Source organism: Pituophis catenifer, unplaced genomic scaffold, assembly GCF_029215685.1.
Source record: "Pituophis catenifer annectens isolate HBS135680 unplaced genomic scaffold, rPitCat1.0.hap2 SCAF_4, whole genome shotgun sequence".
Taxonomy (NCBI): Eukaryota; Metazoa; Chordata; class Lepidosauria; order Squamata; family Colubridae; genus Pituophis; species Pituophis catenifer.
The window spans coordinates 89,145,553-89,157,794 of NW_027256884.1; the positions used below are offsets into that span (position 1 = coordinate 89,145,553).

The following is a 12,242-nucleotide window of genomic DNA, read 5'->3' on the forward strand; positions in this document are numbered from 1 at the left end:
CTTCCCCTCCACCCCCACGTCTCCCTCTTCCACATGCCTGGCATCTTTAGCCGTGAGGTTCCTTTGCCTTCTCCTGGTTTTCTCTCTCTCTCTTCCTTTTTTCCTCTTTCTTTCATCCCTTCACCCTCCGGGGTTGTCTTCGACCGAAGCCCCACTTGGGTAGCCCTTTCCGTCCTTAAAGTGCTGCACAAACATTAATTCTTTCCTGCCCGCCCTTAATAGTCTCTCCCTTGTGCCCTCCCTCCCTCCCTCCCTTTGGAGGCTCTCATTCTCCCTTTCAACTCCTTGCAACCTTCCCCTTTTGCCACTCTTTTTCACCCCATCAAATAGGTCTAGGAAAGTGAGAAGGGGAATGCAGTGAGGTGAAAAACGTGTGCACTGCAACATCATCCCAGGAGGATAAAAGCTCAAAATGGGAGGGGGGAAGGAGGGCACAGACAATAAGACTATAGAAGTGTGGCTTGTCTTAAAGATGAGCAAAGTGAAATATTGGATCTCCTTCTCCTCCCGCCATAACCTATAATATATACAGTAGTGCATTCTCGAAGCCCCTTGTTACCCTCAGTTCTTTGTTTTTGCATTATTTGTTCCGGGTTTTTTTCCTAATTTATGTTTCCTTGACACTGATATTGACCCAATAAGTGAAATGCAGAAATTACAATGGAAGAAACATGTAAGGTATTTCGCTTATGTAAATGAATGAATCTGAAAATACGTGGCTGTTAAATAAGAAGTAGAAAGCGCGGCAGCTTATTTCAAGCTTCCAGCACTATCTCTTTTACCTATGTAAAATTGTGGTAAGTGGTGAACAGTAATGTCTATTAAGGAATCCAGGGAAGGATTCCGTTGATCCTTGTTCCTTCGAGAATGTGGCTGTGGTGCTGGAATGTGCAATAAGGATAATGGATGTGTGTGTGTGTGTGTGTGTGTCTTTATGGCTGCAGTGTTTGAGTATGTGGTTGGAGGGTCCTTTTGGTGCCTGTTTCTCCTTCCCTCCCACAGGCAACGGGAGAATGTAACAGTTAGAAATCCAAATGTGTCAGGATGAAGCATCCTTGAGTGTTAACAACCATCTAGTTTGCTTCTGGAGGCTTCAAATGAGGTCAGCGAGCACCAGCAACTTCTCCATGTTTTCTTCAGGATGGTTGGCATTTGCCCCTCTTCCCACCATCATGTTGTCTGAGTCCAAAAATGTGTCTCAATCTCTCTATACTCTCTAATTAAGAAACAGTTGTGACCTTGTGGTACCATGTAGACACACGGTATCGTCTCTTTGCAAGGAATGGTAGTGTAAAGTTGGTTGATTCTTCTTTTTGGTATTCCATGCCTCCATGTAATTGCCATAGTATGATATAAAGTCTCCAGAGAAAGCAGTTAGAAGCCTTTGCTCCCTATATCCCCAAAGCAGAAGTAATCTTTTAAGTGAGTCTAAATCTGCTGGATTTGGGAATCTGCATAAACTCCCAGGTTTATTTTTTGAGATATAAAGGCAGTGCCGAAAAGAGGTAGAATGTGTTTGGGAATAGAGATGATTTTATATGGCTATTTGCTTTTCTTACTAATCTCTGGGAACTGCTGGGAATGTCACAATACAAGGAGCTGCTGTTGTGCTGCTCTATGGGATTATTTATTGAGGAATCTGGCAGGTGGCACATGTAGGGGGTTGCCTCTCTTGTTACATTTCCATGTGAACTGTCAATTCTCTTTGCTGCAAAAGGAGGGGGAAACTCTCTTTATTGATTTTTTTTTTCATCAGTGTAATCATGGTTGCTTCTGATGAAGAAAAAACTTGATATATTTTAGGATATGGAGTCAGCTGCATTCCATGCACACTGTATTTTAGAGTAAACTAATAGTGTAAAATTGTGTCTGCCTGTCCAGATACGTGTATTTTTTTTTAAACACAGCAGTTCAGTGATTGTGCCAGGAAGGAAAAAAATGCACCACTGCAGGCAGCATCAGGTAAAAGAAAAATGCCATGCAAGAGGTAGCTTTTTGCTGTTGCTGTTATGAAGGTAATCATGCTGGTCTTTTCCAGTCAGATAAAGCACAATCTATTTCTTTTTACATCACGTACCTGGTATTTGCCCTATATTGTAAAAAGTGGGGTGTTCTGTTTGGTTTACATTTGTCAGTTTTTAAGCAGTCCTTGATGAAAATAAGAGTTCAAACAGTTACCCTTGCAGGTCTAACTGAGAAGGTGCTCTGTAGAACACTTTGCCTGATTCATTTCTTATAATTAAACATTAAATGACTGAATTCTTCCAATATACAGAAGCCTGTTGTCTCTTCATATGGCAGAAATGAAACGATAAGAAGTCATATGAAGTATTTATAACATAAGAATGTTATTCTTAATAGTTATATGGTTTAAACACATATTGATTTCTTATTTATGTTAATAATTCTACATGGGTTTATTTTGGCCGTTAGTCATTAATATTATTATATAATATTAATAAACTTGCTTGGAAAAACTTAGTTCATCCAATTTAATCTTTTCTCAACTTTTGTCTCCTTTAATGCACATAGACATTCCCTACCCACACTTCTTATCTAATTTGTAGATAAACCAATGAAACTACAATAATAAATTGAAAATCAAGATTTTCAGTCAATACTTAGAAAAAACTTCACTTTTTATTGTGGACAATACAAATCTTTTGAAATGTAAAACATCTGGTACCTAATTCCTTATATGGTGTAGTTGTATTAATTGCAATGGAGTTGTTAATCAAATCTTAATTTGATTTAAGAAAATAAGGAAAGAAAAATGGACAGATGAAATCTATTTTTATCTAAATTGAGACTTGATAATAAATATAATTTGTACAGGAATATGGTTTTGTTGTAATAACCTGTCTTAACCAGAAGGCCAACTGCAAAAATCCAGAATATTTTAAGGAGATAATAGATCATCAGGTTGTATGGAGATTGACTCTGCCTTTTAAGAAGTAAGCAATCTTTGTACAAAATAAGTATAGAAAGGTATTAATGAGAAGTGAAAAGATAAATTCAAGATTTTACTTCATGAGGCTAGACATTCTTTTCTCCTAGATTTAAATATAAATTCAAGTTATCTTGCTACTGAATATAGTAAAAGTGCTCCCAGTTAATATTAATAGCCTAACCTACAAATCTTATATAAACCATTATATAGCTATAAATTTATTCATTAACATTCTTCATTATATTACATTTATCTGGAAATTTTTAGAAGCTAAACACGTGGAATTGCTTAACATTTTATCAGTCCTACAAAAACCAGTTAAAAGCGTGGGTTAAAACTAATCATAAATAAAATAATATATATTCAAAACGTGTGTTGCATACATGGTATGAAGATTGTAGCAATAAACATTTTTCTGTAGTTCAAGTATATAGAGGTGTAAGAATTGGCCCAGAACTGTAGCTGCTATAGCCCCCTGCTGTGAGATAATGCAAATAGCATCCAGTGATTTAAGCTGCTATACCTTTCTGAAAATAGAAAATACTGTATTATTTTTTTAAAAAAAATAGTTAATTGGAATTTCAGTAACACAGAATAAATACTTTAAAGATCAATTATAGTCTTACTGAAATAAAAATCTCATCAAAAGATTGCTAATCTATAAGAAAAGTATATTCTGATACAACTAATATCGGTAAATGATTGTCAGTAGATGACTAACTAATATTTTATTACTCTTTCAAAACATGTGCTCACAAGTCTATACATTAGAATGTTGGGTATTTTTAGCTGGTAAAAGATAAGACAACAATTTTGCTTAAATGTATGCTAGAAATAATGTTGTGGTACAAAACTACAAAATGATATGTACTCAATAGTACTCATGTACTATTTATAATATCTCTCAATACTTACATGAGACCGATCAAGTTAAGAAGACTTTCCCAAACTTTATGCACCCATACACTTAAGATGACAAACTTTAACACCAGGCTGTTCTGATTTCAGGACATAAGATGTATCTGCTTAGCAAGAAGTGTGATTATATATTTTATCATTTTCTAATGTATAATTTGAATATAACTAGTGGCTTAAAATTATTTAAAATGTCACATTTGTGTATTTATGCATTCCATGTATTAAAAATATTATATTCCAGATAAATATTAATTCTTCTATTTATTAACAAACTTAAACACCAATATTTTTTTAAAGTCAGGCATTAGCTTCAGAACATGACAAAAATGATCATATTTTGTGAAATACATATGCAGGAGGATAAAAAAAACATGTATACTAATACATTGAAACAAATATCTTAGAAATAAGCCTAACCAATGTAGATGATAATTTCAGTAGTGTAAATAGCAGAGATTTGGTGAATTAATGTATATATTTCATACAGTACAATGGTACTAATAAAATAATATAAACTATTATTGTTGCCATATGTGTATAAGAAGCATAATGTAGAATTACTTATTGTGAAATATACATGAGTATTTATTTATTTATTTATAAAATTTGTATCCCATCCTATCTCCGAGGACTCAGGGCGGTTCACAACGACAATCGACCAAGTGACTGGTAAAAACAACAAATATACACAAAAGAATAAACAAGTTTTTTTAAAAAATTAAAATATACTACCCCATCAGTCCAGACGGGGATTTAAAAATCTCTCTTTTGTGGTTTGTGTGTTTTTCTTTCTATCATGTTGTTTTTCTTTCTATTTAATGTTAATCATATACATATAGATATACATACATATATATATATATATATATATATATATATATATATATATATATATATATACAGACACACACACACACACATACACACACACATGTGTAACACATACACGCACACACTGAAATACAATTAAAATATTTCTTTTTGCTTTAAATAGAAAAGAAGGGAATACAACATATCAACAAAAGTAGCTTGAAGTTAGACTGTTTGATATTTGTTTACTTAAACCTTTTTTTTTTTATCAGCATGGACCAGTTAGTATATTTTTCTACTTTCAGTCTTAATTAAATGTCCTCATGAAATAATTTCTAGTCATGAATTTTAATTATTCTTCAAAACTACAATTTTTTTAATGATTCACTTTCTTACATTTTGCACAATGGTACATACATACTCTCTCACACACAAACATGACATTGTTTTGAATATCAGAGTATTTGACTTATTTTGTTTATGATTTTGTGTAGTAAAAATGGCAAAGCCTTTTTGTTTTGTTTTTTTAAGAGTTGAATTTTTGATTATTTTTTTCATATTTTTCACCGAATGAAAAGAAAATACAACGATTATAGAAATTCTACTTCATTATTGTGGGATATGATAATATTGAAAGCTTGACAATTTCCCTTTGCCTTTTCTTATATTAAGCATATTCAAAATGGTTATGTGAGTTTCTTTTTCATGCCTTTTCCTTTTTCAATACTTAATTTCTCTTACTTTCTTTAATTGTTCCTGTATTCCTTCTTAAAGATTATCTATTTATTCCACTATATCCATCAAGGCTTAGCCTACAGTTTCTCAAATGTATCATGAAAGATTTCAGTTGCAGTAATTATATCATTGGGTTAACTTTTGTGTGTAGGCTACTGTGATTGCCTTCAAATGGGGGGGAGGGGTTGGGGTTTTTTTGGCTCCTGGCAATTGCTGGACAAGTCTCTGAGGTATTCTTGGCAAGGATTTTCAGAAGTGGTTTGTCATTGTCTTCTTCAGGGGACTGAGAGAGAGGAGTCTTCTCCTCCTCCTCCTCCTCCCCTCCTCCTCCTCCTCCTCCTCCTCCTCCTCCTCCTCCTCCTCCTCATCCTTCCTCTTCCTCTTCCTCTTCCTCTTCCTCTTCCTCTTCCTCTTCCTCTTCCTCTTCCTCTTCCTAATGTTTTTCCCAGCAGGAGGAGTATCTGCTTTTCAGATCAACAAACGCCATCTTGCAGCATCTGAGTCATGTCTCAATTTTAATGGACATGGGTGTAGATCCATAGGTTGCAACAAAAAAACATGACCGACTGACTTGCCTCCTGGGCCTAACATCAGTTTGGTCTGTATTCAGCACAGTATCACCCTGATGGGCAATATCCAGCAACACCATGAGGACAAATAGACCTCACTGCCTGAGACTGAGAGAGTGACTGTCCCAAAGTTCTGGAAGTCAGTCTCACAGTTTCTAGTCTGATGGCTTAATCTACAGTAAACTGTACATCTTACTGTGATCTTGCTATGTTTTTTATGTTCCCTACATTGAGACAAACTCAATAAAAATATGTTCATGTATTTATATGGCCAGTTCATGATTTCTTGATGGAAACTTAATATATACCATTTGTGAGTACTTTAAACCTGGTTCAGGATGTTGTTCCCACTGTAGAAAAGCTGTGAACCAATTATACAATATGGGAAGGATGTGTTCTTTATTTGTTTTTTCAGGCCAGGCTTGAACTTGAGATGCCAGAGAATGTGTATATGACCAGGTGATCTAATATGAATTGTTTTATAATGAAAAAAACTACAGAATTTGATATTTAAACAGAAGGTTCTCAGATTTTATCTTAGTGTTATAGACAAATCCAGTGCTAATTGAAGTTGAAATATACATAAGACATTCATAAGTTATTTTATTAGCTCAAAAGAATTGCAATCACTTATTTCCATGAAATTATGTAATTCTTTATTTTTCAGAACTAAATTTTTAGAGATCAGAAAATATTTGCAAGGTAATTGGCCATATCAACTGATAAACTCAAGAAACATAGGTCCATTTTACCATCTGCCCAAACTTCATTTCTAGGAAATGTAATGCACTAATCATTCTTTGTAACTTTAAAAACAAGTTTTGGGATGTTTTGCAAACTTTTTATACTCTTAAGATTTTAAGTAAAACACACTGGTGTAGGTTGGAAATTTAAATAGTATAAAAATCACAATATGGTTTCCAACAGTGAAAATAATAATGTCATGTATTTCAAGCCTATCCTAGGTTAAAATATAACCCAGCAAGCTTTATGGAGACTTGAACTTAATAACTTAACAGACTTTATGGAATCTGTCTGGTCTATGTCCATAGTATATAAACAACACCGGACATATTCATATCTATATTTGCAACTGTGTTATCCCTGAAGCCTATGCCCTTCAATATCCCTATGATAACAACTTGCCATTATTACTCATAGAAGAACGCCTGTATTTTTTCCAAATCATTGTCTGTGACTTAAACATTTGGGTCTTGCAGAATTTATATTACACTGATAGGAATAAGAAACTGTTTTAAAAAAATATGGGCAAGAGAAATAAATGGTTAGAAACAACTGTGTGCAGTCCATTAAAAATTAACATGAAAAATAGTAGTTGCTATAAAAGTAAAAAGTTGATGTTACAATGTTATTATATTTTACTGTGCTAAAAAGAGTTGGAAGTCAATGCCCTTTCTTCCTTGTTTCCTTTCTACCCCACACTTTCTCCTTTCCTTTCTTCCCTCTCTCGTTTCCCATTATTTCATTCTCTTTTGTATTTTATATTCTGATTAACTAATAAAAATATTATGATAAAAATAAGCAGTGAAATATAAGCATCTTGTGAATTTAATCCATTCTGTAATATCTAAATATGTTCTCCACTTCTCTGTCCAGTTATCTGTTCCACTGCAAAAGTTTTCTTTCTCCTTTCTTTTCCCTTCCCACTAAAACCACTTCTTTTTCTTACCACCTTCCCTTCCCTTTTTTCCTTCCTGTTTCTTTTTAAACAGAGAAGAGATATTTGTGTAACGTTCACTGTGTTTACATGTTTATGAATAGACTAAATGTGAGACAAGAGTTGATACAGACAGACAATATATGATTGACTAATTTATAAATGGAACACTTTTTAATAAACAATTTTAATTAGTAGTCATTAATACATTTAATGCTTTTTATGCTGATTCCACTCCTTTTTTGACATGTGATATAATCCATATTCATATATATATATATATATATATATATATATATATATATATATATATGTGTGTGTGTGTGTGTGTGTGTGTGTGTGTGTGTGTGTGTGTGTGTGTGTATAGTTAATATTTCGGGTTTCTTCCCGTGTAATTGTGGATATATCCCTAAAAGGGTAGAAGCGACGTTTCGGCAGAATCCCATCTGCCATCATCAGGCTTATGCCAGTAGTCATTTTGCACTAACTTTTTGCACTTCTACCCTTTTAGGGATATATCCACAATTACACGGGAAGAAACCCGAAATATTAACTATACACACATACATACCCGTGAAAACTTACATAAACAAATATATATATATATATATATATATATATATATATATATATATATATATATATATATATATATATATATATATATATATGTTTTTCTTCTAGCCAGGTTTTCACTACGTAGCCAAGGTTTTTTTGTAGCTCCAGCTCAGTAGAATAGAATATAGAATATATATATGCATATACAAATAATATTAGTCATATGCATACATTTATCAGAGGACATGGAGAAATTTCAGAACTGATTAATCCAGTGGAAAAGCAGGACATTGATCAGGATCTTAATCTGTGGTTGTAATTACAATGTCTAAACAGATCTATAATATACAGTAGGTATTGATATCATTGTAAATATTCTTCTATGGGAGGAACCTAGTATTAAATTCAATCTCATTTTTCATTGGGGTGAATATGGTTTCTGTATTATAGATAAAGGAAAACTAGATTATAGACATGGGCGCAACAAAGTTTTGTTTTGTTTTTTAAAATCAAAACATGTCTTGAATATTGATTGTTTTATAGGGTGACATCTAGTGTTATACAAGTGGATTTTTTTTCTTCTTTTCTTTCATATTTTCTACACAGCCATCTGATTCTGTTAATCCTCAACTCTACAGAGCAATTGTGGGGTAGAGTGGGCAACAAGAAGGAGGAAGATATATTTGCCCAAAGTAGTAATTTCACTGGTGGATGGACACAATTGGATACAGTTTGTAACAGAATAGCTATTAACCCAAATAACTTTTTTGGGAAAAGGTATTTGGGGAATACTTGCTTCTGAATGTGTGTAGTTTAGTATCAAATGGTCTTTCAGGACTTGAACTGGACTAAAGTGTTGCATACTGTAAGATATATTTCAATATTTTACCAATACATTATTTCTGTGCAAAGATATTGTAAAACATAATGTATAAATCCCCTTATTCTTACTTGCCTCATATTTATTCCATTGTTTCAATGAAGAAAAAGAGAGAAAATATGTGACAGACATTATTAATATTATATTCCATATTATATTTTTATTAGGATGGTTATAAAACAAATAAATAGGTGATTTTGTGTGTGTGCACGTGTTTATAATCTATCTGAATATCTAAATTTATTATTACTCCTTAATTACATTATGCAAATAGTTGCAAAGACATGCAGAGATAGCTAAGTAGATTCTGAAACCTTTTTGCACCTTTTTTTTAAAGCTTTGCATATTGGTACAGTTTAAATTGTACAAGGTAGTAAATATTGCATGTATTTCAAATTTTGTGAAACTTTGTTAAAATGTTTGTTAAAAAGATACTGTTTTTCATTAATTCACCTTTTTTTGTAGTTATAAATCTTTCTTCAAAATGATAAAGAGGATAGTCATTTTCTAAATAAAATTTAAACTGAAAATCTTTTCCTCTTCAGTTCATGAGTAGATTCGAAAAACTCCTGCTGTGTGTATGTTTCTCAGTGTACATATACAGTCATGGTTCATCCATAAAGATAAATGCATTACTATGATTTTAATTTAAAAAATCATTCAGAGTGTCTTCAACTTGTTTGATAATCTTATTGTATGAAAATGTAATTTTTGAAACCATACATTCACAGTCCTGAATAACATTTCTTTGTAAAACAAACCTGAACACACAACTAGGCATTTTTTAAAATGTTTCTACTTAAAATGTAGCTTATGAAATAGCTTTGGGTCAGTTACATAATTGTTGGCTTGAAATAGGTCTCAAGATTGCAATGATAGAGATAAAATAAAAAAGACCATTATGTACTTAAACTAAACTTAAACTAAAACACAAAGTGGAATTGAAATGTAACAATAAAATAATATTAAAAACTAAATAAAAATAAATAAAAAACCTATCAATTTTCAGTATACAAGATTAGAGAATAACAGAATTGGAAGGGACCTTGGAGGTGTTCTAGTTTAACCCACTGTTCAAGCAGAGACCATATACCATTCCAGACAAATAGTTGTCAATCTGTTTTTAAAAACCTCCAGTGATGGAGCATTCACAACTTCCAGAGGCAAGATGTCCCACTTATTAATTGTTCTCACTGACAGAAAATTTTTCCTTAATTCTAGGTTGAATGTTTCTTTGTTAAGCTTCCATCCATTACTTCTTGCCCTGTTCTTTATTTGGACTATAGGTTGCCTCCCTCAAATATTGGAAGCCTACTATCATGTCACCATTGGTTCTTCTTTTGTTAGACTAGACAACTCTTCACTGTTAACCTGCATTCTCTCAATCACATTTTTTTGCTCTTCTCTGCACTCTTTCTAGAGGCTCAACATCTTTTTGTATCATGGTGACCAAAACTGGACACAGTACTCCAAATGTGGTCTTTGCGGCACAGTATAAAGCTGTACTAACACTTTATGTGACCTTGATACTGTCTGTCTGTTGATGCATCCTAGGACTGTATTGGCCCTTTTGGCAGTTGCAGCATACTGCTGGCTTATAGTTGATTGATTGTCCACTAGGATTCCTAGATATATGTCACAGTTACTGCTGTTGACCCATGTATCACCTATTTTATCTCTCTGCATTTGGTTTTCTTGCCTAAGCGTAAAACCTTACTTTTTCACCATTGAATTTACATTAACTTACATTTACATAACTTACATTACAAAGGACTCAGTGTTCAAGTCTGTCAAAATCCTTATATATCTTGAGCCTATCCTCTGGAGGGTTGGCTATTTGCCTCAACTTGGTGTCACCTACAAATTTTATGAATTCCCCTTTTATCTCTTCATCTAAATCATTCATGAAGATGTTGAAGAGTATTGGGCCTGAGACAGAATCTTGTGGTTCTTCACTACAAACTATCTTCAATGTCAACATAGTTACATTGACGACTAAACATTGAGTGAGACTGGTCAACCAGTTACAACTTATCTTACCAATAAGTAGGCTGTCATCTATTTTGTCAAATGCCTTCAGGTATACTAAGTATACTCAACATGTATATTATGTCCAAAGCATTTTGCTGGTCCACTAATTTAGTCATTTTGTCAAAGAATGTAATAAGGTTTCTCTGGCATTATCTGTTTTTGACAAAGCCATGTTGGGTTGTAGTAATAGCTTTGATTGTTTCAAGGTGTTTCCAGATCCGTTGCTTATGGAAGAAAATTAAATAATTTGTTCTTTGGAAGAAAGGATATAGCCACAAAATAAAGTCTTACGAAACAAAGGAATCATAACAACTGTTATCGATAACTGGAAAATGAGAAATAAATGGGAATATGCTTTACCTATTCATATAACTAATGTCTGGACAATGCATTGATTTCTACATCTTCCACTTAAACCATATATTTACTGTGTCAGCTTACCAATTATATTAGTTGCTTTTGTAATTCTTTTCTCTAGAATTTCGTATACAGTTGCCTTGTTTTTTGCATTTGTGAGCCTCAAGTCTACTTTTACTTACAAAAATTCTGCTCTAGCAGCTTAAAAATGTCTGACAGCTCATAGGAATTTTAAGGACAAATTACCTTTCAGTGTCAGTGGATGCTTAGGGATAAATATTTGAACAAATGGAAAATACCAAACTGACCTACATCTGCTGGATTATCTCTGTATTAGAGGACCTGCTTCTATTTTTGCCATGCAATATGGCAAGATATTTCTCTAACTATTCCCTAACAGAAAAATACCAAATTAGTTGTTTTGGAATGTAAAAAAACCAGTTTCTGAAGTAGACATAAATTCATTTGTATATTGCTTTTATGCTGCAATTTTTGTTGATAGTATTGAGTTTATAAAAATCTTCTGACAACTAGGCATACTTTAATCAATATTCTTCTGTCCTGATTCCCCATTTACAGGCTGTGAAAGTGGACTAGCCTTAAGATAAAGTGACTGAAGGGAATAGGAATAAATACTAATCTGCTGATTACTTATTCTGATCCCAAGCAGTGAGTGCTCATAAATCACTGGGTATTTAAAACAGAATACTCAAGGAAATCCTTCCTATGTTCTCTTTCTTTTCCTTTGTATTTATA

General features: G+C 33.0%; 1 protein-coding gene across 1 annotated transcript in view; it reads left to right on the top strand.

Annotated features, from left to right (window-relative positions):
- CADM2 (cell adhesion molecule 2) overlaps positions 1-12,242 on the top strand; it is a 354,125-nt gene that overhangs the window by 905 nt on the left and 340,978 nt on the right. The gene's annotated exons all lie outside the window — the stretch shown is intronic.